Here is a 27717-nt window from a genome sequence, read left to right as displayed (position 1 = left end):
TTAGTATGTGGGAATGACTTTGGGAGACCAGGCAAAGAGATGCTGCCTAGGGAACGGTCAGATAAGAGGAAGCACAGCCCACAGCTGCATAGTGGAAGAAGCAAGAGGCTCAGAAAGGATCCTCCCTACGTTATTGGGCTGTAAAGGTGATGGTGGGAGAATTGCACTTTCAGACTTGCATGATTGATGTCAGCCTTCCCAGGTAGACCAGACAGGAAACATGACCAGATGAACAAATTCTACTTTATTGTAAGGCTACATTAACCAAATCTTGCAAGTTTGAAAGTACAATTCTCCCACCGTCACCTTTACTGCCCAATAACATAGAGCTCTTCTGAGCCTCTTGCTCTTCCCACTATGCAGCTGTGGGCTATGCTTCCTCTTATCTGACCATTCTGTAGGCAGCATCTCTTCACCCAGTCTCCCAAGGTCATTCCCACATACCATTACAATGTGTCAATAGGCAATACATTTAACTGACGCAGCTTAGATTTCGATCAGTTGGTCCACAACTTTTAAAGAATACTCTAGGGAGTAGTATCACCACTCTACAGTTCATATGGCCCTCAGAACAATGTACTGGAAGAAGCAATCTATACCAGCTTTGCAACAGAAATATACAGTATTCATATCCAAAGTAGGCAAAGGTGCTTTAGATGTGGCTTGGACATCCCCTCAGGACCTTTAAAAAAATCACACTTTTTTCTGGGGTTCAAGCAGTAGCTGCCCAAGTTAGGAAAACTATGTGTTTGGGTTAAGGAGGCATTAAGGAGGTGGCAACAGGAAGACAAAGATCACACCTGTCTGTCAGAGGAGGGAGCCCTATGCGCACTGCTTCAAATTTCTGAAAGAAAGGTGAGATAAAAATCAAATGAATGAGTGCATGAAACATTAACATTACGCTGAAATATGTATCTTTTTTCAATAGTTTAATATATATAATGTATTTCGGTAGTCTAATATAGCTAATACATACATAATTTATGTAATTCATGCCAGATTTATGTGTATCCACCATTGAATTATTTCATCTTGGCAAAATCGGATGACTTCTTCCCCTAGCAGGGCCACTTTTATTGTTTTAACTTGCTACATTCTTTTTAACCATTGTAAGATACCCAAAGTCAGGTGAGTGGGCAACCCTAGAACTGGAAAATATAAACATAAATAAATGTTTTGCCACCATTTGTTATTATTCATAGCATGGGAAAGAAATCCAACATGCCTTCTGTCAGCATAAGGACTTCTGCCTTTTCTGTTCCTAGAGTACACTCAGTATGTAATGTATCAGAAGTGGACAGGCCAGTTTCAGAAGATTCTAGCAAAGAAGGTGGCCTTTCAGTTGTCCTGCCCTAATTTTGCAAGAGTTTTAAAGGTCAGCACTGACACACTAAAATGGATCTAGGAAGCCATCAAAACCTGTTTCAAAGGGTGTCATTTTGCTTCTTCCCAGCAATCAAGCTTTGATTATTTTAGTTCTCAGAATGGAATGGGATGAGAAAGAATTTGTCACTGTTGGTCACTTTAAGCAATCAAGCATCAGCCAATTGCTATCTATGGTACCTGTATCACCCTTGTCCATGGGGAACTCAGATCAGCAAAATAAATACTATGAGGGGGAGAGAAGATTTCCCCATCCAGAATGCTATAGTTTATTACTAGAAAAGTGCTATTTCTTCACAACAGATGCCCTAGCTAAGGCATTATGAATGATCCCCTGTAACAATTGCCTAACACCTGCATGTTTATTGTGCAATAAAAACAGCCATCTGTTGGAATCTCACCTAGTACATTTTCTCTTAGGAATAAAAAAAGTCCAATTGTCTAAACTCACTGTTAAGAGAAAAAATATACGGTATAATTTCAAACTTCTTCCCTTGCTTAAAAAAAAAAAACTTTAATCTTAAATTGCTCCATGTTTCCAAATTACTTCAGGTAACATGATCAGTGCATGGGAGAGTAGAACTTCCTGGCTGTTTATATATAATGGCTTGTGCTGCCAGTCTTGGTTTTTATCGTGCTGGTTCATTGATTATTGTTTCTTTCTTGATTGTTTATTGGGTGTTGTTTCCTGCTTATCTGGATATTGAAGGAACCATCAAGGCATAAACCACACCCTAACCAGGACTGGCAGGGCAAGCCACTATATATAAACAGCCAGCAAACTCCAATCTCCCATGCATTGATGATTTACTACTTTAGTAAAGAAACATCTGCAAGAAAACAACCAAACTCAGAGAACACCAAGAACCCAACAGTTCAACAATACATATTCTACACTATTGGAATTAAATCTATTTCAGAATTTAACTTCCCTTAGTTAAATTTGTCTCATTATTATTTCTTCTATCTCAAAAACTTTAGTTAATGAGTCCTGGTATTATATGACTTCTGTTACTTCCTTTTGAAAGGGCCATTTGCTACTTGTATTGCATGATGTTTGAACATTTTAAAGCTAAATAAAAATATTTAATGCTGAATAAAGGTAAGTAACTCAGTATTGGAGCTAAGCCACAGAAATAGTCCTTGAAAAAGATCCAAGAGCTGGGTAGGAACCAGTAGTGTAACAAGGTCAGTAATGAGAAGGTCAGACCAAGATCTGGAACCAAAGTAGCTAAGAACCAGGAAGACCAGTCATAAATAAGATCTGAGTGGGGGAGAGCTGAGAGTTCAGTTAGAAAGGCAAGGCAAGGAACAAGCTAAGGGCAAAAAGAAATCATGGTTGGAAATTGGTTCCCAAATCAGTTATTAATATAAACATGACATCTTGTTAAGGAGGGGTGTGCGTGTGCATGCATGCATGTGCGTACTCTTCCAGTCATTGTTGACTCCTGGCAACTGCCTGGACTAGTTCCTGCAGTTTTCTTTGTAAGATTTCAGAAGTGGCTAACCATTGCCTCCTTCCTAGGGCTGAGAGAGAGAGACTGGCCCAAGGTCACCCAGCTGGCTTTGTGCCTAAGGCAGGACTAGAACTCGTGGTCTCCTGGTTTCTAGCCTGGTGCCTTAACCACTACACCAAACTTGCTCTCTGTTAAGGAGGAGTAACATTTTTTTGTTTTGTTTTGTTATTAATATCAATTTGCCAAAATTTACAAATGCCTTCATAACCAGGTGAGAAAAAAAACTGAGATTGACTAGCTGGGTAAAAAGTCATAATGAGTTCCGTATATGTATGTATGTATGTAATATACCAAAATCCCACATCAAAATATTGGGAGCTCAGTTAAAAGAATATTTTGTCTCAGAGTATACTAGCAATGAAAAAAGACAGTGTTCAAGAGGGATCAATATTATGACTCAAAGCAAATCTTTATCTTACCTGAATGATGGACAACCTGGATTTATATGTAGTTGCCATCAAGGAATCTCTCTTACAAGAACAAAGATCCTCAATTTGATAGAAATCTTGCATCCTTTGAGACCAAAAGGCTTTTAGAGGCATAGCAGGTTATTCTTCATTAATGTAATGTGAGTCAAAGTGAGAAATATCTTGGGTAAAAGGGGTCCTGGCACTCTGAGCTGATGTTAGAATAAAAATATTTTGATAGATATTTCATGCTTCAGCAAATATTTGGCTTTGACATCTTGGTTGTCAACGAATGCTGCTATTTATCAGTGCTAGTCACTCCATTTTCTTTCAAACATTCTAGTCTTAATGTTATGGCAAAAAGAAGAAATGATACACCACTGCCCTAATTGGCAGCATAGACTGTATATGATAGAATAGCAGATGGCACAAATCCATGAGGCACATGTGAAAAAGCCAGATTCAGTCAGATTGATCAGGGTTCTGACTGGGAAGCTTACAACTCATGTGATAATAAATCAGGAGAGTCTTGAGTGAAAAGTCTGTTTCAGCTGCCTTACACAGTGAACCCTGTCCAGAAATAGTCAGCCATGTTTAAATTCTGGAGAAGCCTGTTGTGGTAAACTGCTTTGAGAGAACGTTTAAACAAAGTGGCATATAAATATTTTAAATGTCATGTCGGACAGCTACTAATAGGTCTTGAGAACAACTAACAACTTTCCATTGCAGCTCTGCCACTGTTGCCTTCCAGATGCAGTTTGACTGCAAATCCCTGTCAAGGTGGTCAATTAGAGTTATATTCCAAACATATTTGAAGGAAACGATTTGGGGAAGACATTACTAGAGAAAAAGTCCCTCTTAATTTTTTCTTGCTTCCTTCAGATAAAGCAGTGTTTCTCAACCTCAATGGCTGGCTGGGGAATTCTGGGAGGTGGAGTCCACACGTCTTAAAGTTGCTGAGGTTGAGAAACACTGAGATAAAGGCTCACATAGCAAGTTCCTATACTGATGACTGCCCAGTCTTATGTTCAAATTTGAGAAGGCTGAAACCTAGAGTTGGATCATTTCTCATAGACCTCCTCATCCTGCTTCATACAGAAAACCCAGTACGAGTATCCTATACTATAGTGGCTAAGGCACCAAGCTAGAAACCAGGAGACCATGAGTTCTAGTCCTGCCTTAGGCACGAAGCCAGCTGGGTGATGTTTGGCCAGTCACTCTCTCTCAGCCCTAGGAAGCAGGCAATGGCAAACCACTTCGCCAAGAAAACTGCAGGAACTTGTCCAGGCAGTCACCAGGAGTCAACACTGACTCAAAGGTGCACACCCAAAAAAAGTTCCTATACAACTGGCTATCTAGGTTCTGCTTGAAGTTCTCCAGTATTTTACTGAGAGCTTTATTATCATAACTGAAATAAATAGGCATGTTCATTAAATAATAAATTATTTTAGCTTCCTTTAGGCAACCCTGGGGCTGGTATTAAGAAGAAATATTTTTCAGTAAACAACATGTCAGAGGATGAGAAATACATGACAAGAAAAACCTGTGCATATTTTTCCAAACTGCCATCACCTTTGCTACTTTGATTAATAGGGAACAACAAAAAAATAGTGCTGGAAGACAAGCTAAGTAGTGAAGGATTGTAACTGACAATTTGCAGGTAAAATACATAGTCCCTGTAAAGCCTATTGATTAATGGAGTTTCTACTAGCGTAAAAAAATGTACACGCACCTTGGAGGAAAAGGAAGCAGATCTAAGCAAAGTAGAGCTCAGCACCACCCCGCCTTTAATCAGGCAGCTCTGGTTCAATTTCAGCAATATGCACAAATAACTTCATTATTTCTGACGCAGTGATATCCATCATCAGTAACAAACAAGGACAATGACAACAAACAAGCATGAGAAAAGGAATGGCCAAATCAGGGTGAGAGGATTATCCTCTTGCTTTCCGGATAGCCTGGAGGCACTGAAAAAGGGGCTTGCTACAGTGCTGAAGAAGCAAGTGGGCGCAGGGAGCCTGTAGCTGTCCTTCCATAGGCGGCGGCAGCAGCTGCAAAATTGCCATTAGGAGAACACAAGAATTATGTCCTCACTCCTTCGGTGGCCTGGGAATTTTAAAGCAACGCTGCCATCTACAGCTAGTTCACTTGCACTGAAGGACATGACTGTTTTCACAAAGCAAGCCCTATGTTTTGGCCTACCAATGCTATTGCTCTTGGGGCAATTCTGCACTGCCACCTAAGCTGCTTGTCTCCCATGTCACAGCACCCTAGCTGTGCCTTAAACCAGAAATTCCAGTTTGAATCTCCCTGGGTTGGCAACGAGGCTGGGCTGCTGCTCAGTCTGAACTATAACTACCACAAGACTTGATTAGTCAATCCCTTGCTTCTTGCCCTTCGGGTCCATGCAGAGAAGACAAGCCTTGCTGGCTGGTTGCTCTGCAGACTGGTCTCCCAGTGCCTGCCCTTTTCTTTTAGGGATTATTCCCTCCCTAGTTTCCATGCCTTTCCTTTGGTTTCTCAGATGTCGCACACATGGGTGCCTTCACCCACCCCTTCCCACATTATCTACTTTAATACAAGGCAAAGCCTTTCTTTTTCTTTTTTTCCCTATATGATACCATGGTTCCTCTGTTACTACAAAAACCAAGCCAACAGGGGAACAGATAGTCATTTCAATCCTACACTCCTCTGTATCCCCATGGAAAGTTGGTATCAAGGAAAAGTGATAGAAAGTCATAGAAAAGGAATAGCAATGTTTCTCCATGGAGGGAGGGAGGAAAGAAGGAAGGAAGGAATCTTTGCAGTACTATGGCAGGTAGTGAGAAAGCAAGGGTAGAATGCTTTACCCACCCTGGGTAGAAACCAAAAAGGTGCCCAACGGGAGATGTAAGAGTTTCTAGGGCAGAAGATAATCCATTGGCTATCATTGGATCAACCCACCACCACCACCACCACCACCACCACCCAAAAAACCACCAGCAACTTCTGACAAGCAAGTAATATAGCAATTTACCAGCCCAGGGTGAAATGGCTGCCCAGGACAGTGACTAGCCACTGGAAGGGAGGGCTCATGCCAGTCATTGCAGCCAGCTGCAATGGAAGAAGAATGGAATGAAGCTCTGGAGACCATCCACCCTGAAAGTCTTAGAACAGCTCAGGGCAGAAAACAACCATTTTTAATTGAAACTAGAAAACATGGGTGCAATTGTAATGGGCTAGACATGTAAGGCACAATACAATCTGTTCTTGCATTCAGAAAGTGATTGGTGGCCTGTACTGGTGATGGGCCAAGGCAGTGTTGTTCAAACTTGGCCACTTTAAGATGAGTGGATTTAAGATGCTGGCTGGGGAATTTTGGGAGTTGAAGCCCACTCATCTTAAAGTGGCCAAGTTTGGACAACTCTGGACCAAGGAGAAAGTACATATCTGCTCTATAAGAAATAACAAGGCCTATATTTGAGGATGATTTCTGACACCAGAAGTCAAACTTGATCTGAGGAGTTTTCACCTCTATTAGTAAACATCCTTTGCAACTAGCAGCTTATTTAATTGGTGACTACACTCAAGTCATTATTATTTGTAAATAAACAATATCCTTCCAAAATCCATACAAACGTAAGGCTACAAGATCTGGGATGTAAATATTCAGATGACCAGCAGAATTTAGCAAAGAGATACCGAAAACTCACTTCTTTGTTGCCAGTTGTCCCTGCTCCATCCCTTTGAGGAGGAGAGAGGACATGACTGATTTCCCTCAGCAAAGCAAGTTATCTGTAAACAGTAGTAGTAGTATCTATAAACTACTCATAGTAGTTATAGGAGAGAGCCAGTTTGGTGTAGTGGTGAAGGCACCAGGCTAGAAACCAGGAGACTGTGAGTTCTAGTCCTGTTTTAGGCACAAAGCCAGCTGGGTGACCTTGCGCCAGTCACTCTCTCTCAACCCTGTGAGGGAGGCAATGGCAAATCATTTTCTAATGTCTTTAGGATTTCTGTTGTTTGTTTTTTGAACTCACCCTACCAGAGCTAGGTGGCAGAGGGTGCTGTTGCTATTTTTTGTTCTTTCCATCACTATGCATCTATAGCTGCCTGTTTTTGTTTTTTTTCCCCCTGGCCTGAAAAAGCCCATGGGAAGTATTCTCTCATGAAGTCTTCCCTCAGAGTTTTAGTGAAGTTTGGGAAGCAGGAGGCTACTGCATAAGGAGGTGAAGGAGAAAAAGAACTTCATTATTTCCAGGTACATTAGAATCTTAGGGAAACCTGGTTTGGTGTAATGGTTAAAGGGCACTGACTATCAGCCGGGAATCCACGGGTTCTAGTCCTGTCTTAGGTATGAAAGCCAGCCGGGTGACTTTGGGCCAGTCATCTCCTCTCAACCTAGGAAGAAGACAAGGGCAAATCACTACTGAGAAATGTTGCCAAGAAAATTGCATGGATTTGTTCAGGTAATTGCCACAAGTTGAGACTGGCTTGAAGGCACACACACAAACGGAGACGGAGACGGGGAGAGAGAGAGAGAGAGAGAGAGAGAGAGAGAGAGAGAGAGAGAACCTTAGAACCATTAGCAGACAAAAAAAAGCAGTGAGTTAATCCTTGAGTTAATAGAGCTGTCATCTCTGTACAGGGAACAAAATTTAAGCATAGAATAAACTACCTATTAAAAAACTGCATCCCATCTGCTTCTCATGATAATCCAAATGTACAGACCAAGTTTTGCCATAAAAATATGCTTAGAAAGACAGTACGGATAACAATCAGCCATTATTTCATTGCAAACATCTGTTTCTTAGTAGATCTTAGGCTGAATACATATAATTGCAGGTAACTACAATGACGCATGTCCTTGTTTCATAACGTTTAGGCTACTGGGGCTGCCTTTGATGACAATGCAGAAGCTTCAGTTGGTCCCAAGTGCAAGGGCTCATATTCTAACTGGGTGGTAGCACATATTACTCAGTTACATGCACTTTACTATGTGCCAATTTGCTTCTGGGTCCAATTAAAAGTGCTGGTGGTTATCATTAAATGTCTTCATGGTTCGGCACCCAGGTACTCAATCCATCTCTCCCACCCCATGCATTCCTGCAGAGAAGGTTTACTGAGGGAGATTACTCAGCAATTTACCTTCCATATAGCTGCCCTCGTGCCGTAGAAACCTTGAATCCCAAAATTTGGAATGCTTAAACCTTTCTTTTGCTTTTTGGAAATAAAACCTGGCTCTTCTGCCAAGTATTTGTGGCCCAATAGTGTGCAGACTACCTATTGAATCATTTATGTTGTAGAGTACGCTCTAGATTTTATTGTACTTTTTTATTTTCATAAAAAGCCCTATGAAATTAGAAGTATATAAAGGCTGAAATAAATAAATAAATAAATAAATAAATAAATAAATAAATAAATAAATTAACCTAAACTACCAGACTAGTTTGAAAAAATCTGGATGACCATTAGATGGCAGGAAAAAAAAAATTAGGTTTTTCTGTAACCTTTTCTGGTCACTCCTGGTTTTGCAAACCAGCTATGAAAGCCCTAAGATAATGTCATTCTCTAGAAGGCCTGATCTTGTTTTAATTAGGGTTAGGATAATTATTTTTGATAATAAAATAATACTGACAATATATTAATCATTTCTTTGCATGTGGTTTTGCCTTCCTGATTCCACCCCCGCAAAACTGCTTCATACTAAGGGATTCCAGTTTTACGTGTTGCAAAGGTCCACATATTACTGAAAGCAGAAGGAATAGTTAGAGCACAGATATGAAGCGGGAATAGAAATAACTTCTTTCTCTCTCCTTCCCAGTTTCTCTACCTTAATTAAAAACAAGAGCAGTAATACCCATAACAATGTGGCATTAGGGTTCTTGAATATTCTTGGGCATAATCACTTGTAACCTTAACTACTGTAAGAGGAGAGCCATGTTAATCTATGGTAGCCAAAAATCAGAACGATTCTGGTTATACTTTTCTGACTAGCAAATTTTATTAAAAGGCATAAGATTACATGAGCTGCAGCATGGAGATACATGGAGTGGCTAGACTGAGTTAGAATTTGAATTAGGATGAAGTGGGAAGGAAGGCAGGGGAAGACAAGTTGCTTATAAGCATGGAGGTTACATGTGAGACGGATTACAAGTAATGTGTTAAAAACCCATTCTTGTTGAAACCTTTTGAGATTGCCTGAAACCTTTTGATGTATGTGAGTTCAGCAATCTCTCACTCAAAGGTGTTGTTAAAATCTCATTTTTCCAAAATAGTGACTTTAAGGTCTGCAATAGAGGTCCTGGGAGGTTGAAATGCTGTACTATGTCTTTGTCCTTGTTTTGAGTCCTGCCACACTTGTGTCCATTAATTCTTTTGTACGAAGTTTGTCCTATTTAAACCAGAAGGACATTGCTGGCAGATGATGGCATATATCATATTAGAGGAAGAGCATGTAAGATGCCTCTGATCTTGTGTATGTTCTTGTTGAGGGTTCAGTGTCTGGTTCTCATGTTAGCATCATTGTCCTAATTCTAACGCAATGGCAATATCAAGTTAAGTCTAGATTTCTGACCAAGAGGTTTGTTGGGATGGTGGGGTTAATACAGTTGAAAACTACCAGAGACTACTTCTGTACATGGTAACCAGACCAGGTAAGTAGGTTTTTAAGTAGCTTCCACATATTAGCTCCCAGTATTCTAAATTCACACTCTGCAGGAAATGAATGGACGGGATATCTTTTTCTCTTCTGTCACAAAATAAGAAAAAATTATTTTGTAACAGAAAAGGCATGACTCCACATTCTCATAATATATCTCCAAGCTGAAGATTTTAATTTCCTACCCAACTGGCATGTTTTTACTCCATTTACTTACACACATAATCATCTCCCTTCCTGAGCCAAAGAAAGCATAAGATATTTTATTTGTTTTTTCACTATAGTGGGCCTTTCTGTTTCAATTATTTAGTGGAGGGAGGGAGGGAGGAAGTTTTTTGAGTTTCTTGCTCCTTTAGGTTAATGACTTTGATTTGTAATTTCTAGAACTAAACAATATTGTTTTGATGCAACATGGAGGAATTAATTGGGGAAAGCACAGTGAGAAGACTAGTGCCAAAACAAGCTTTTGTTGCTATTCCATTCTTCTTCATAAGGCCATTTGGAATGATTTCATTATTCAGCGTCTTTATCAGATAAGATGAAGTATTGAACACCCTCAAGTATGCTTCTGTAGATTCAACTTACAGCAAATTTCATGTCAATGTCCTATAAAAGTGGCTGTAGCAGTCGCAGGAGAAATATCAAGGATGGCCTTGATAACTGGCCAACTTTCTCTGCAATTCCATACAAGAATATTCCATACAATATCCAAAACCCTCTAAATTAATGAACATCCATTATAAGCATGAATCAAAGATATTGTACAAAAGATCTTTCAAGGAGTGGATTCACCCTCTTGCTCAAGGATATTTATAGTGAATATGAAACTAAATTACCAAGCCAGTTATTGAGAGAGTAACCTATTCATCAGAAATGTGATTTCTTCTCAGCTATGTGTGATGTCATGGGCAATGTTTCTTTTATGGTAAAGTTAGCTGGAAGAGAAATTGCTCTCCAGATTTGGCCAGTTTGCATTGCATCCTGGGTTTGATATCAGATTGCATTTGTGGTTTTGTTTTGAGATACTATAAGTTTCTAGAGACTGGGGGAAAATTAAATCCTGTTGATTGTGTGATGTCCTTTAATGCTATTCGTCATCGCTGACTGCTAGAAGCTGATATCAGAAAGGCTAGTGAATGTTTTCTGGGGGGAAAAAACACAATTCAAGTTTGAGAATCTTTAGGATTATGGAATATAGCAGCCCAGAGTTTTCTTCTACCATGTCTATTCATCTGTCTTTTGCATTAGAAGTTACCATGACTAGTGCTAGTAAAGAGAAACATCATTAATGAGAGAAATCACTCAAAGAGAAGCTAATGAACTTGGCAATCCAATCCAGTCAAAGTAGCTCTTGAGCCTTCAGTTGTGGAGTAGGACCCATGCAAAAAGTGGAGGGTAAGGCTATTTCTCTTCCCTGTTAATATACAAGGTTGTGTTTCTTTCTAATTACATTAGTAGGAGAATGTACTGTATGTATGTCCAGTAGATAATACTGACATATTCTAGTGTAACTATAACACTGCAGCCAGAGGACTTCTAACATGGCCTGACAAGAATCTGCATGGACACAATATGGTAGACTCTTCTGCAAAAGAAGTAGTGAATGATTTAGGCAAAGATTTGCATGGTTTCTAAGCTTGGAACTTCCTGCAGCTGTTTGCTTTTGCTTTTGCTTTCACACGTATACACACGCAAACAGACATCCTCAATCTGTCTTTTTCTTAGTTGCAGGGCATTTGTGATCAGCATCCTCGGAGACTGATTTCAACACCAACAGCTTCCGTGATCACAGATCACATACGATATAAAAAGTTAAAAAGTATTGATGAAGCGGCTGAGCTGTCTTGAAAGCAAATGCCATCAGTAAATAAAAGATGTTTGAAACTAATACGAGGGGAAAAAGAATGAAACAGTACATTTTGTTCAGTTGATTCCAAAAGCTGCCACAACAAAAGTTTAATTTTTAAAGCTGTTCAGTTCTACTGGGGAAACCATATACAGTATGCATCTGCTTTGTTTCAGGTATTCCAACTTCCAATTTAATTTGGGAAAGGGGGTGGATCACAGGCCTTCTGTTGCACATTCAGAAAAAATGGACATGTTTACTTCTGTTGCTAGGTGTACAGCTTTCTTCCCCCCCCCCAAAAAAAAAATCAACAGGAAGTAATAGAGACTTATAGAACTAGAAGGAAGGGTACTTTTAAAAATCTCTTCCCTTTTTTCATACTAACAGTTTTTTTGGTATTTGATTTTGGTTTTCTGTCAAAAGCAAAATGTTCACCAATGCAGAATAATGGTCACCAGTCATCCAATGTGGCTGATACGGAAAACATGTTCTTCCCTTCCCATTGCTTTATTTGCACTTTGTAGCATCATTTTGAACTGATATAGGGTTGGCTACAAAGCACGGTGATATTATCATGCTTATTATATTGCCGCTTGTTTGACCGGGATCCATCTAAAAAAGGGAACTAAGCTCCAGCTAGGGACAAAAGGGGGAAAGAAGTTGCTAAAACAGTAGCAGCAAGAAGAGGAAAAATATAGCAATGGACACAAATGATAGATACTAAACATTCAAAGCAGGGTGGAGAAAATTATTACTATGCTTTACTCTTCTTCACTACAAAGTGGCCCAGACTCATTGTTTTCTCTCTCTCTTTCAGGAACAGTTATGGTATTACTGGCAAAAGTGGGATGAGAGAGAAGAAAGTGAATCCCAAGCCACAAAGTCTTCTTCAAATTCTACTCTTCATCCTCCTCTTTCTGACAGGTCTGACAAAAGTTAGCATCTTCTAGAGATCCAGATCAATGGAGTGACATCTTTGGTATCTAATGCCAAGGCTGTCAGGTTCGGTCAGCACGAGGTTTCAGGGAAGCACGGGGCTGCAGGGAAGCTCGCAACCAGACCACGCGGAATCCACCGGCGGTAGCTAGCGGGGAAAAGAGGAACCGAAAGCGCCGCTAATTAACGAGCCACCTGCGGCCAGCTAAACAGGAAAACCGCAGCGGAAGCTTTTAATTACGAACTGATAACGGCGCGAGCAAGCAAGGAACGGGGCCGCAGGGCAGCGAAACAAGATCGCAACGCAGCACAGAACCCGCGGGTCTGCACGTAGCAGGGAGGGGCCAACCCAGCCGGAGGGGGACTGGCAATCAAGGACAATGGACTCTGACCGACCCTGCCATCATGAACGATCAGGGGGGACATTGGGGGGCCTAATTGCCCACAGCCGCAACACGATCACGAGGCGGGAAAAAGCGCGGGAAGGGGGGAATATAACAAGTGATGCAATTGTACCAAGCCAGTCCTGGCTTTGCTTGTGACTACTACGTTACGCATGAGTAAACCTTCTTTGTGAACCACACGTGTCACGAGAGTTTCTCTGTCGAACGGGGCAAATCTCACATAAAGCCAGGACTCACCGTCAGCGCTACCCGGTACCACCGAGGAGCGTTTTCTTTCTCAATACAGGCATGACCAGCGACGAGGAATCCGTGGGTCAGCTGGAGCGCGAGGGATCCAGGCTCGCGGAAGGGCGGTCGGAGCCGCCCGGGAGCGACGGGGCAGCGGCCAGGGCCGGGCGCACTCCATCCGAGCGGTGGTCGATGGGCGTGAATCAAGGACCAGACGATTCGGGCGTTACGATGAACCGGGGTTCGGGGTTCCGGAACCGAGAGTGGAGCGAGAAATTCGCCCGACTAGAGGAGAGAGTCGAGCGACGCCTAGACGCCGTGGAGGCGATGCTCCAGACCCTACTGCAGAGAGTGGGGCCACCGGCGGTAAACGAGGAGGCGAGCGACAGGGGGGCGGTCCGACACCCCCGCCGGCACCACCCACGGCGCCCCGGTCGGAGGACCAACGGGCGGCAGACGCCCTGAGACTTCGAGGTATCACTGGGAAGTTCTCAGGGGACCCCGAACAGCTGCCGCACTTTCTGACGCACGTCAGGGGGTTCATGCAGAGGGGTGGTCACCTATTCGCTAGAGACGAGGACAGGGTATCCTACGTGGCCGAGCTGCTAGATGGCCAAGCCGCCAGCTGGGTGATCGGGCTGTACGATGCCAACGCGGCGGAACTACGGAGTTTCCCGGACTTCATGCAGGCGCTCCGGGACAGATTCGAGGACACATTGAGCGCCAAGCGGGCGGAGGACGACATCCTACAATTCAGGCAGCGGGGCAAATCGGTATCGGAATATGCCCTGGAGTTCCGGAGGTTGGCCGAGAAGCTCGCGGACTGGCCGGAGTCCCTGAAGGTGAAGTATTTTAAGAGGGGACTCAACCCAGAGATCCTGGAACGGGCACTGGGGCGGGACGACCCGGCCACAGTGAAGGATTGGATCTGGCTGGCCGGAACGGCGGAATCGGCGTGGCGGCAGATCCAACAGAGCACAAGACGACGGGACCAGACGAGGGACCGGCCGAGGGAGAGGACCCCGAGGAGAGACGGAGCGGTCGACGGCAGTCCACCGGGAGGCGAGAGGCGACCAGAGCCCCGAATCTGTGTTTCCGGTGCGGAGGCAGAGGCCACCGAGCGGCGCAGTGCCCGACGGAGCGGGAAGGCGCCCCACCACGGCCCGAAGTCAAAACCCCGCGTGCGAACGGGAAAAGGACCGGTGACCGACCGCGGAAGGGGGCAGTGGCGGCGGTGACCGAGAAAGGACGCGGGGGTGGTCGACCCCGGAGACAGCATCCTCCGGAGAGGACTCGGAGCCGGCGGGAAACGAGGCGCGCTCGCACTGAACGGCGTCCCAGTGCGAGCAGGGAAGTCGAGGCGCACGGACCCAAAAGGAGACGCAGACTGCCCACCCTTCCGGGTGAGGATTGACGTCCGGCGGGTGAGATCCGGAGGGGAGGCGCAGCTACGGGCGCTACTGGACTCGGGCTGCACCCACTGCTTGATGCACCCAGCGGTGGTCTCGGGGCTCGGGCTACAGCTGAGGCGCCTCCGGGAGCCCATTTCATTCAGCCAGTTAGATGGCACGCTGGCAGGGGGGGGACCAGCTCAGTATTACACCGAGCCGGTCCAGATGACGATCGGGAGTCACCGGGAAGAACTGAGGTTCGTGGTGGTCCCGGTGGCCGACTACGCGGTGGTACTCGGCTTGGCGTGGCTGCGGCGGCGGAACCCACGAGTCGACTGGACGGCGGAGGCAGTGCGGTTCGGGGTCGACAGACCGGCGAGGGGCGAGAGCAGAGGGGACCGAGCCGTGGAGACGGAGGCAGCCGCAACCACCGGCGGACAAGCGGAGGGTCCGGGACACCGGGAGACGGGACGAGAGCAGATGGGGCCCGAGACCCGGGCGGCAGCAGCAGCAGCAGCGCCGGGACCCCGGAGACCCGCCACGATCCCGAGGCGAGGGGAGGCAGCGGCGACTGGCGAGGCAACCGCAAAGCGAGGGGCCGGGCCCGGGGAACCCCCGACGGGCGGCGGAATCCCGAGGCAGTATCGAGACCTGGCGGCAGCGTTCGGGGAGAAGGAGTCTGACCAGCTCCCACCACACCGGCCCAGTGATTGCGCCATCGAGCTAGAGCCAGGAGCGACCCTGCCTAAGCCAAAAATGTACTCCCTGTCGAGGAGGGAGATGGGAGCCCTGCGCGAGTTCATAGACAAGAACCTAGCACGGGGATTCATCCAACCCGCGAAGTCACCATTAGCGGCCCCGGTGTTATTCCGGGAGAAGAAGGACGGCTCGCTCCGTATGTGCGTAGACTACCGGGGGCTGAACGCAATCAGCACGGAGTACAAATACCCCCTCCCCTGATGAAGGACTTGATGTCGCATCTGTCGAAGGGGAGGGTGTTCACAAAACTGGACTTGCGCGAAGCCTACTTCAGAGTTAGGATCCGCGCAAAAGATGAGTGGAAGACGGCGTTCAACACCCCGCTCGGAAGCTACCAGTTTTCCGTGATGCCGTTCGGATTAAAAGGGGCCCCGGGGGTATTTATGCAGCTAATTAATGAGGTGCTGCACGACCTACTCTACCGGGGCGTCCTGGTCTACCTGGACGACATCCTCATCTACACCGAGACCCTGGCGGAGCACGTGAGCCTGGTGCGCACGGTGCTCCAGAGACTACTGAAGGCACAGCTGTACGCAAAGCTCTCAAAATGCGAGTTCCATCGAGAGCAACTAGACTACCTCGGCTACCGAATATCCAGCCGGGGAATTGAGATGGACCCGGCGAAAGTAAGGGATGTCCTGGGCTGGGAAGCGCCGCGAACCCGGAGGCAACTCCAAAGCTTCCTAGGGTTTGCGAACTTCTATCGTCAGTTCATCCCGAACTTCGCCCAAATCGCCCTTCCCCTAACCGACCTGCTAAAAACCAAGGGCACTGGGAAACCCCCAAGCCCAGCATGGCACTCGCGTGGACTGCAGAATGCCAGGGGGCGTTTGAGGAACTAAAACAGCGGTTCACCGCGGAGCCGATCCTGCGCCATCCCGACCCAGACCGGCGGTTTATAATCCAAGTGGATGCATCAGACGTGGCAACGGGAGCAGTCCTGCTCCAACCCAGCCCGGAGAGCCATCCACCCGTGCGCCTACGCCTCCCGCAAATTCACCGAGACGGAGAGGAGGTGGATGGTGTGGGAGAAAGAGGCGTACGCGGTCAAGTGGGCGCTGGCCACGTGGAGGCATCTACTGGAGGGGGCAACTGAACCGTTCGAGGTGTGGACGGACCATAAGAACCTCGAGGCCCTGAAGACCCCGCGTAAGCTATCCCCCAAACAGGCACGGTGGTCCCAATACTTCGGGAGGTTCAGGTTCACACTGAAACACATCCCCGGGAAGCACAACTTCTTAGCGGATGGACTGTCTCGCATGCCCCAACACGCCAGCCTACGGGAGGAGATCGTGGACTCCGTCATCCCCGCCAGCAGGCTGGCTGCAAAGGCGGTGACCCGAAGCCAGACCAAGGGGGAGCGACGGGACGCGGCGTCTGAAGTAAGGCAAGGGTTCGCGGAGGCAGCGGAGCGGGACGGTTGGCTCAAGCAGAACCGAGAGGCGCTAACCGGCCGAGAGGGGTTGTGGTGGCACGAAGGAAAGCTGTACGTGCCCGAGGGTTGCCGACGGGAGGTCATGGAGAGAGCCCACGACAGCCGGAGCGCGGGGCATTACGGCTTCGTAAAGACGCTCCACTTAATCCGGCGGCAGTTTTGGTGGCCCACGCTCCGGAAGGACGTGGAGGCGTACTCGGGGTTGCCCGGTGTGCGCAACGGCGAAAGGAGCCAAAGGCAAACCTAGAGGCCTACTCCAGCCGGTAGCGGAACCCGACGGCCCTTGGCAAGAGGTCGCCATGGACTTCATAGTGGAGCTCCCGGAGAGTAAGGGGAAGACCGCCATTTGGGTGGTCACGGACTTATTCTCCAAACAAGCGCACTTTGTAGCGTGCCGGCGAGTCCCCACGGCCGAGGGGCTGGCGAAACTGTTCGTGCAACATGTCTACCGACTCCACGGCGCACCTCGACGTATCGTCAGCGATCGGGGCGGCAACTTCATCGCGCGGTTCTGGCGGGAGTTCCTGAAGCGGGTGGGGACGAAACAAGCCCTATCCTCCGCGGCGCACCCGCAGACGGACGGAGCCACGGAACGCCTGAACGGGGGCTCGAACAGTACCTGCGCTGCTACGTGGGGCACCAACAGGACGATTGGGCGGAGCTACTACCATTCGCGGAGGTGGCATACAACAACGCCGTCCACAAGAGCACCGGGTTCTCTCCGTTCAAAGTAGCCACCGGGAGAGAATTCGTCCCCATGCCGGAGCTGCCTCAGCCGGAATCCCAGATCAACTCCCTGGACGCCTGGTTCGCCCAAATCGATGAGACCCGGCGAGCGGCGCACGCGGCATTGCAAAGAGCCAAAGCCGACTACAAGAAGCACGCGGACCGCAAGAGGCTCCCCGAGGAAAAGTGGAAAGTGGGGGACCAGGTGTATCTGTCAACCAAAAACCTAAAGACGCACCAGGCATCGAAAAAACTCAGCCCGAGGTTTGTGGGGCCGTTCCCCATTTCGGAGATCATCAATCCGGTGACCGTCAGGCTGACGCTCCCGAAAAGCCTCGGGAAGATCCACCCGGTGTTCCATTGCAGCCTGCTAAAGTTGCACCAGCCGGGGAACGCCTGGCACAAGGCGGAGGGAGCACCACCACCCATCATGGTCGGGGGGGAGCAGCATTTCGAAATCAACCGGATACTGGACGCCCGGAGGCACAAGGGGCAGACCCAGCTCCTAGTGCAATGGAAACATTTCCCCAAGTCCCACAGCGAATGGGTGAGTAAAGCCCACATAAGGGCGCCGGACCTAGTGCGGGACTTTTACAGTAAATACCCCGGGAAGCCGAAATAGGACCGAGGGGGGGAGTTGTCGTCAGGGGGGCGGCATGTCAGGTTCGGTCAGCACGAGGTTTCAGGGAAGCACGGGGCTGCAGGGAAGCTCGCAACCAGACCACGCGGAATCCACCGGCGGTAGCTAGCGGGGAAAAGAGGAACCGAAAGCGCCGCTAATTAACGAGCCACCTGCGGCCAGCTAAACAGGAAAACCGCAGCGGAAGCTTTTAATTACGAACTGATAACGGCGCGAGCAAGCAAGGAACGGGGCCGCAGGGCAGCGAAACAAGATCGCAACGCAGCACAGAACCCGCGGGTCTGCACGTAGCAGGGAGGGGCCAACCCAGCCGGAGGGGGACTGGCAATCAAGGACAATGGACTCTGACCGACCCTGCCATCATGAACGATCAGGGGGACATTGCCCACAGCCGCAACACGATCACGAGGCGGGAAAAAGCGCGGGAAGGGGGGAATATAACAAGTGATGCAATTGTACCAAGCCAGTCCTGGCTTTGCTTGTGACTACTACGTTACGCATGAGTAAACCTTCTTTGTGAACCACACGTGTCACGAGAGTTTCTCTGTCGAACGGGGCAAATCTCACAAAGGCAAGCAAGTAGCTTTGAGGAATAAGAGAAAATGCATTTGCTTTTACATTGGGGAGGGATTAGAGGCCTCTTTGGGTCCTAGATGAAACTGTTGTCAGTGGGTGAACTGCTATATATTAAGCCTTTCAAAGTTCTAAATATAGTCCTAAAAACTAGCTCTAACCTAGAACCTAATCATAAAGTATTGCAGTTTTCTAAAAAAATTCCAAATGTCAAGACTCTCTTGGACTTGTCTCTGATAATAATTGAAAATGAAGCATTGAACTTAAAATGTTGAAGTAACCTCAGGAAATGTTTAAAGGTCATGAGAACTTTTTCTAAAGTTAATTACACTGTTTATAAAATGTCCTGCCCACCAACAATGTATAATCAGAAAGAGAGTATCTGGAGATTTTAAAAATTGTGTTAGAACCAGCAATTTTTATTTATATTTCATATCAGTAGGAAGTTCATTTTAATATTTAATTAATAATCCATTGGCTATCAAAGCACTTTACTGTAATCTAAAACAAAGATGAAAGACCAAAGGGATTGCTTCCAATGTTAGGGAGATGGAAAAATGAACAATAGTAGTGTTACTTGTATATGTGTTCAGGAAAAAATAACTTATTATTTTATGCTCTCGCACTCAAATTTGTATTTTAACTCTTCATTCAACCACTGAGTTGCCTTATACAAGTTAAGGTGTTTCAGCATCTATTCGTAAACTGTAGAACAAGTGTGAAAGCCAGTTCTAACAGAATCATACGCAAGCAACATTGATGCCCTTTCTTTATTTCTGTTCCCCTCCAGGTTTGTTTTCTTTGCCATTGTTGGTCCTTTATCTTGTGCTGTTTTTGTGTTTTTTGTATTGTTCTCTGTTTTTTAAATGTTTTAGGAGTTGTAAACCTCCCAGAGTTGCTGGGAGTTGAGCAGCATATAAATTTATTATTATTACTATTATTAATTTTTATTATTATTTCATAGGGACATAGTAGAAACATGTTGGGCATGTTTCTTCCCTAATAAGTGCAAAGAGGGGGAAAGTGCTAGGATACTAAGACTACAGATGTCTGAAAAGCTTAAAGGGATTCATGTATATAGATTTTTGTTGTTGTTGTTCAGTCGTTAAATCGTGTCCGACTCTTCGTGACCCCATGAACCATATCGCGCCAGGCCTTCCTGTCCTTCACTGCCTCCCTGAGTTTGCTCAGTTTCATGCTCATTGCTTCAGTGATGCTATCTAACCATCTCATCTTCTGCCATCCTCTTCTCCTTTTGCCTTCAATCTTTCCCAGCATCAGGGTCTTTTCCAAAGAGTCCTCTCTTTGCATTAGGTGGCCAAAATATCTGAGCTTGAGCTTCAGTATCAATCCTTCCAATGAGCAGTCAGGGTTGATTTCTTTTAGGATTGACTGGTTTGACCTCCTAGCAGTCCAAGGGACTCTTAGGAGTCTTCTCCAGCACCACAGTTTGAAGGCATCAGTTCTTCAGTGCTCAGCCTTCCTTATGGTCCAGCTCTCACAGCCATACATTGCTACTGGAAAAACCATAGCTTTGATTATGTGGATCTTTGTTGGCAAGGTGATGTCTCTGCTTTTTAATATGCTGTCTAGGTTTGCCATAGCTTTCCTCCCAAGGAGCAAGCGTCTTTTAATTTCATGGCTGCAGTCTCCGTCTGTAGTGATCTTGGAGCCCAAATAAATGAAGTCTGTTACTGCTTCCATTTCTACTCCTTCTATTTGCCAGGAATTGATGGGTCCAGATGCCATGATCTTAGTTTTTTTAATGTTGAGTTTCAAGCCAGCTTCCGCACTCTCCTCTTTCACCCTCATCAAGAGGCTCTTTAGTTCTTCTTCACTTTCTGCCATTAGGCATATGTATATGTATATGTATATGTATATGTATATGTATATGTATATGTATATGTATATGTATATGTATATGTATATGTATATGTATATAGATTACCCAATCCTAAACTTCTTGTTTGTTTGTTTGTTTGTTTCAACTTTACTTTCTTGAACCACTGCAACTGAACTACAACAATAGTAAATTGAAATGAAGTAATTTCAGTAAAGCCTATTTTGATGCTGCAAATTGCCAAGATGCATTGGAGAATATGCTCTAATGCTGGGAAAGGTGGAAGGAAGGAGAAGAAGAGGACGACCAGCAGCAAAGTGGATGGATTCAGTTACAGTAGAGATGGGTGCACCATTGGAAGACGTAAAGGACCAGGTTGGGGACAGACTGTAATGAAGAAAATCTATCTATGCAGTTGTTAAGAGTTGACACCAATATGATGGCACATAATCAATCAATCACAGTATCAAAGGGCATCCTGAATCCCAACCACTGTCTTCATTCTCTGCAATTTTCTACTGTCACAGGAAACATGATTTAAACAAAAATCAAAGTCTCAATTAAGAAAACATGTTTTTAAAGAATTCTAACTTTTCCACTCCATAGTAGGGATAAGGCAACTGGGGGGCAGCTTCTGGATGCTTGTTCCAACCCAGTGCTATCTGGCTGAGCATGCAGTGAAACTGAGCAATTTAAGACCAGTTTAACTTTTCTCAAATCTCTTTTCTACTGCCAAATCTTCATGCATCATTCAAGCTATGATTTAGTGAAAAACCAGGTTAGGGACAGATTGCCATGGAGAAAAATCTATGTATGGGATGCTAAGAGTTGACAACAGCTTGATGGCACATAATCAATTTCTATTAATACATGCACAATACAAATACATTACTTAATATTAGAGTAAATGAAAAAATAAGAAGTAAATGGAAAAAATTTATTCTTTGCCATGACCTGATAATACTGAGAGGCTGACTCCAACAAAAACTTATTTAAAAAGGAAAATCCAGAAACCTATATCATAGACAGATAGTCAAGGCAGTAAATACCTTTGCACTGAGCCATCCACAATAATAACTGCTCCAGAAGATCACCATGAATAGTAGTGAAGATAGACCAAAATCCAAAGTAAAATCCATCACCATGAGTCCTGTTTGGCAACCTAGAACTACCTCTCTAACCTCTTATGTGTTGCAAATCAGATTGTAAGAACATTTGGAGCTAAATTTACTGAATTTCAAGCTATTCAGTGATAGACAGAGCATTATTTTCAGTCAGGTTTCTGCTACCTTATCAGTATTTGGTATCTTCTATGTGTCATGTGAAGGCTAGCAAGAAGCAAAGTCCAGATGCCATTCAGTTTCCACTTTAAAAATCCAGAATGCAAAAAAAAAAAAAAAAAAAGCAACACGTTTGAAATAAATAGGTTGAGAGAGGTTTTGTAAGAAAAGAGGCGTTTATGAGGAATGATGATGCCTCTTCCTAAATGTTGCAGAGCAAATTGTGAAGGGTTTCTTACTGGTTTTATCCTTAAAACGTATTAGTCATCTGAGACTAATGCTAACTGCTAATGCAACTGGTGAAGTATCATAATATTTTGCTCAAAATTGCTCAGGTTGAAAGGTTGTGTGACACTGAACACATTTGGAAATGAAGATTTTTTTCTCAGCCTCCAACATCTTCCCATTCTCTGTGATATTGTGATCTGATATGAGTGTACCTTTCACCACCTGGTGTTTTACATAAACAATGAAATGGGATTCTCCCACCCCTTACTGTTACAACACTAGACCAAACATTCCAGCACACTGATGCTGCTAGGTCACAACCGAGTTTCCCGGAGGTCCATATTCAGAGTGCAGGAGTTTCAGAACTCTTTGCTCCATCCCAAGTAAGTGAAAATCTCTTTGGAATTATCCCAATGCACCGTGGAATAAAAGCTTTGGATGGACAGCCTTGTAGATAGAGAAATAAACTGATACAGCTGGACATTATTACTCAATTATTTTGGATCATTTTAACTGTTGCTGCTATTATTTTCTCTTTTTCTTCAAAAATCATACTCTAAGTGTCTTAGCTTGCCTTGCTGTGTGATATGTTGTATATAAGAGAACCATTCTTGCTTGAATTTGGTTAGACTTACTAGTGTGTTGAAATCAAGGTGGGGAATTAAATTTGGAAATAAGCACATTCTTACAGTGTAGATCAGCTATGGAAAGAGGACTGCTAGTGTACTTAGCTAGCTTTAGAAACATTGAAAATGATTAAGCAAGTTCATCTTTCCACAGCTGCTCACCAAATGCAAGATGCTGGGACAAATGTCAGGAAGCATCTGTGGCCTTCATCTGAAACATATACACTTCACAGAAGTATCTGGGGGGTCCTAGGTCTAAACCAGACATCAAGGGATTACATAGAACTTTAACCAAATCTGTCCAGATTTAATGCCTAAATTCTTCAGATGATAGCATTCTGTTTATGGTGTGCCTTTCCTGAGAATCTTTTCTCCTATAACTTCTGAATAGAACATCGTGCACTCCTTCCCACTGCTTTCTTTTCTCAAGATTGAGCAAGCAAACAAGAGGAGCAAACAGGAGTGTGCTAGTGGAATTAGGCAAAGTTTAAGGGGAAGTCTATAACAGGTTTTCCCTCAAAGTTGACAATATTTAATTGATTAAGGATGTTTGGTGTGATGGTTAAAGGTACCAAGCTAGATACCAGAAAACTATGAATTCTAGTCCAGCTTTAGACACAAAGCCAGTGTGACTCTGAGCCAGTCATTCTCTCTCAGCCCTAGGAAGAAGGCAATGGCAAACCACTTCCAAAAATGTTGCTGGAAAAACTGCAGGGACTTGTCCAGACAGTCCCCAGGTGTCAAAACTGACTTGAAATCAAAACCTAAAAACCTTTCACTGATGATACTAGGAACTGCAATACTTATGAAATGTTTGTCTTTCTATTTGAAAACAATCTGGCTTACATTTGCAAGCAGTGCAGGACTGTAGTAATCCTTAAAGAAAAAGGATCAGAGGACTGGAGTAATTACACTTCAGCTTTTGTGAAAGAATGTACATTTATCAGACCAAAGAAAGAAGATGCTGCAGCAGGAATTGACTGTGGAAGCACCTTTCCGTAAAGAAGAGGACAAAACAAAGAAGCAAGCCCAGTGACAATCAGAAGCATAAGACTGAGAAGGTATTTTGCACTGCTAGAACTCATAAACAGTTTTCAAGTCACCACAGAAGAGTGTTCAGGAAAAAGAAAAGATGTCTAGGAAACATGATAGATTCTATTATAGCCTATCTCAATAAAATATAGTTCTAGTCTTCCTGTGGAGTCTGTTTCCTGATCTAGTATAACCAAAAGGGCTGACATCAATCTTGCAAGTCTGAGTGTGCTTTACCTCCCCTTCCTCTTATATTACAATAAATCAGGAAGAATCCTACCTAAATCTTTTCTGAATACTATCTCGTTTCCCAGGACATAAGGAATATTTCAGCCCTCTTTACTTATATGATGGTCCTTGCTTATTTCCTTCAAGGCCATCTCCCTGATTCATTACACTGGCTTTACTTGAATTGGAACTGGAAGCAGGCACAAGCATTTGAGAACGTTTCTAATAAGTTTCTGATGTGACTTATTGTGAGAAAAACTAAAGAAGCTGTTACAAAATAATCTGAGTAACATTATGTATTGAATACATTTATAATGAAATCAAAGTTCAAATTCTTGTACCTTTTTTTCCTACCAGCACACTGCAACAGGCTTGAGTCCTCCTTATTTTGGTGGGACAGAAGGTTTCCATCTGTCTCTTTTTCTGGTGATGGATTAGATTAATTGTAGACTACAGATAGTCCTTGGGTTACAACCACTCATTCAGCGACCTTTCAAAGTTATGACAGTGCTGAACGAGGGGGACTTACAACTGGTCCTTGAAGTTGCAGCTGTTACACCATCCCTGTAGTCAAGTGATTGTGATTCAGGTGCTTGGCACCTGGCTTGCAATTGCAATGTTTGAAGTGTCCTACAGTCACGTGATCACCATCTGCAACCTTCCCTGTAGATTCACACAAGCAAAGTCAATGGGTATGCCAGCAGGAAGTCTCAAGTTGCTCCCACAAGTCGCTCCCACTCCCACCAATTTTTCACCTGCTTGCCCCCTGTGCTCCATAGTGACCACTCATGGCACCCACCCGTCTACACTCCATAATGCATGCATGTGGCACCCACCTCCCTAACTCCATAGTACTTACCTGTGGTACCTGCCCACTCGCCCATAGCTCTCGCCTCTCACCCTGCTTGCCTGGGACTCCCACCTCTTCCCACATTATGGTCACATGAGGTCTTTGCTTAGTGACCGGTGCAGTCCTGGGGTTACACCAGCAATGGGGACTGCTGGCATTGCCATTGCTAAGTGATGCGGCCATGTGACATCGCACTTTACAACTGCATCGCTTAGCAATGGAAATTCTGGTCCCAATTGCTGTCATAACCCAAGGACTACCTACATTCATTTGTGATTGTGTCAGAGCCAGCTCTCATAGGACCCATCAGATCATCAAGTATATTTTTTGCCAGAACAAAGAATCGGGGAAGTAACAGAACAACTTCCAAAACTTATCAGATCAACTAATAAATATCTCTTTTTGCTAATTCATCCTGGGACAAATAATATTTTAAAAAACAATTACATCTATATATAACTATGGACTTTGAAGATTTAAGAAGAAATTCAAAATCCACAGAAGAGGAACAGAAAGAGAAAGGAAAATGCTGTATACAGGGTTGATGGGCGAGATTTTGTTTCTGGAACCATAGCTTGAGTTACCTAAACAATGGACTGCTGGTGTGAAATATGTTGTACCTTACAAGACTGGTAAAATATGGTTGTCTAAAGCATGGTGAGCTCAATCAGGATGGTTTTCAGTTGAATTCTAGTGTGATTGGAGAATAAAACACTGAGGTGTGTTCAGGTGAAGATTTGTACGCTGAAGGTGAAGCAGGTGTTTTGATGTAATGGGGTCTCTTAAACCACTCAAAATTCAACAAGTGTAAAAGCCAATGTAAAGTTGATACATTGGCTCAAGAATATGGGAAGTTAATGAAATGGTCTTGAATGCAAATATAATTCAACAGGCATTACAGAGATACATTAACTTCCTTGATCAGAATATAGGAATTGAAGGACATAATTTGTTCAAAAGTGAAGTAGGAGAAAAGGAGGAGAAGCTGCGTACTAAAACTATTGCTCAGAAATTTAAGCGAATTAACATGGCGATATTGTACAGAATAACTGGATTAACAAAAAAAATATATAGATTATGCTTTCCAGAAGAAAAAAGCAGGTCTTACAAACAGACATAAAGTAGTAATGATGGGAGGCTTTAATAACCCCAACATTTGTTAGAAGACGAATTCTACCAAGCATGATCCTTCCAGGAAATTCCTGATGAATCTTACTGACAACTTTTTCCTTCAGTGGATAAACATAAGAAGATCAGATATCCTTTAGTGATAGTAGCTGACAGAGAAGACTTACTTGAAGAAGTGGAAGTAGAAGGCACCTTGCAGAAAAGTTATAATAATGCTGGATTTATTAATTTTAAGAGTACCTAAAACTTAGCATAGTCAGAAATGTATCTTGGACTTCAAAAACAGATTATAATTAGGATCCCATAGCAGGAGAAGCTAATGAGAAAATGAACTCAAGGTGGGTGGGAATTTCTAAAAACAGAGATACTAAAACCATAGAATCATACAGTTGAAAAGGGCCATTTTGACTGCTTAGTCCAATCCCCTTACCCTTAGTGCAGACATCTAGTTTAAAGGATCTCTGACAGATGACTATCCAACCTTCACTTGAGTCATATTTAGCAAAGGGGAGCCCACCAATTTTCTGGGTAATTAGTCCCACTATTGAACTGCTGTTACTGTTAGGAGGTTTTTCAAACATTCATTCAGAACTGCCTTCCTGTAACTTGAATCTATTATTCTGGAATTATGGAGAACTGCTATTGATCTTCTTTTCGGTGATATGCTTTCTGGTCTTTGAGGAGTACTGTCATATCCTCACCCAGACTCCTCAAGTCCAAGCATTCCCAGATTATTCAATCTCTCTTCATGGCACATAGTTTTTAATCCTTTGATAATCTTTGTCACTCTTCTCTGAATTGTCCAGCTTCTCTAAAACTGTCTAGATACCCAGAACTGGAAATAATATGTCTCATGGAAAAAGAAAAATGCTATCCTAACAATATTTTTTTCTTTTCTATTCTTGCTTCTTTATTTTTATTTCTACATTTATTCTTAAAACAATAACAAATGCTGGAATGAAATCTCCATTATATTTTCAGTGTGTTTTTGAGTTTACTTCTTTGCTGGAAGTCATGGGGGTGTAACTGCTAATGTTGCTTTCTATTGCACAAGGTTTCATCTCACTGAAATTCCCCAGAAGTCAGTAGTCTGCTGGAGAGATGTTGGCACAATGAAAGTCAGAACACCATACTTCACTCATGAAAAAATGTTGGAAAATTGTTGTGCAAGGCATTATAAAAATATCTATCAAGACAGTGTGCAACAGTTAAAGAAACACACCATAAAACTATTATCATCAACAACCAATCTTCTCTTTCCACAGTCATTCCCAGAATGCCTGGGTTAAAACAGGGTTTGCATTCAATGTAAGGCTTCAATTTCCTTACTGCCCGAAATGAAAAACAGATTGACAGCAGCCTTATATTATGAATCTACACTTGTACACTCCCCATTATTTTCAGGACAGAAATATAGGTGACTTGGTGATGGGTATAGAGATGCAGCATTCTACTTTGCTATTATGGCATTTACAGATGCTGGTATCACTGTAATAATGCCCCATATTTTCTGCATTATTATAGCTGACATTAGTTTTGTAAATTCAATAAATGTCCAAACCACACATACCTACATATTAAAAACTTATTTTGCTAGTGTTACTGCATTTATTCTTAGTCAAA

Source organism: Python bivittatus, unplaced genomic scaffold, assembly GCF_059951505.1.
Source record: "Python bivittatus isolate LINGU-HERP-01145 unplaced genomic scaffold, Pbiv_v1 ctg000480_np1212, whole genome shotgun sequence".
Taxonomy (NCBI): Eukaryota; Metazoa; Chordata; class Lepidosauria; order Squamata; family Pythonidae; genus Python; species Python bivittatus.
The sequence above is the reverse complement of the archived record's forward strand: the minus strand, read 5'-3'. Positions refer to the sequence as shown.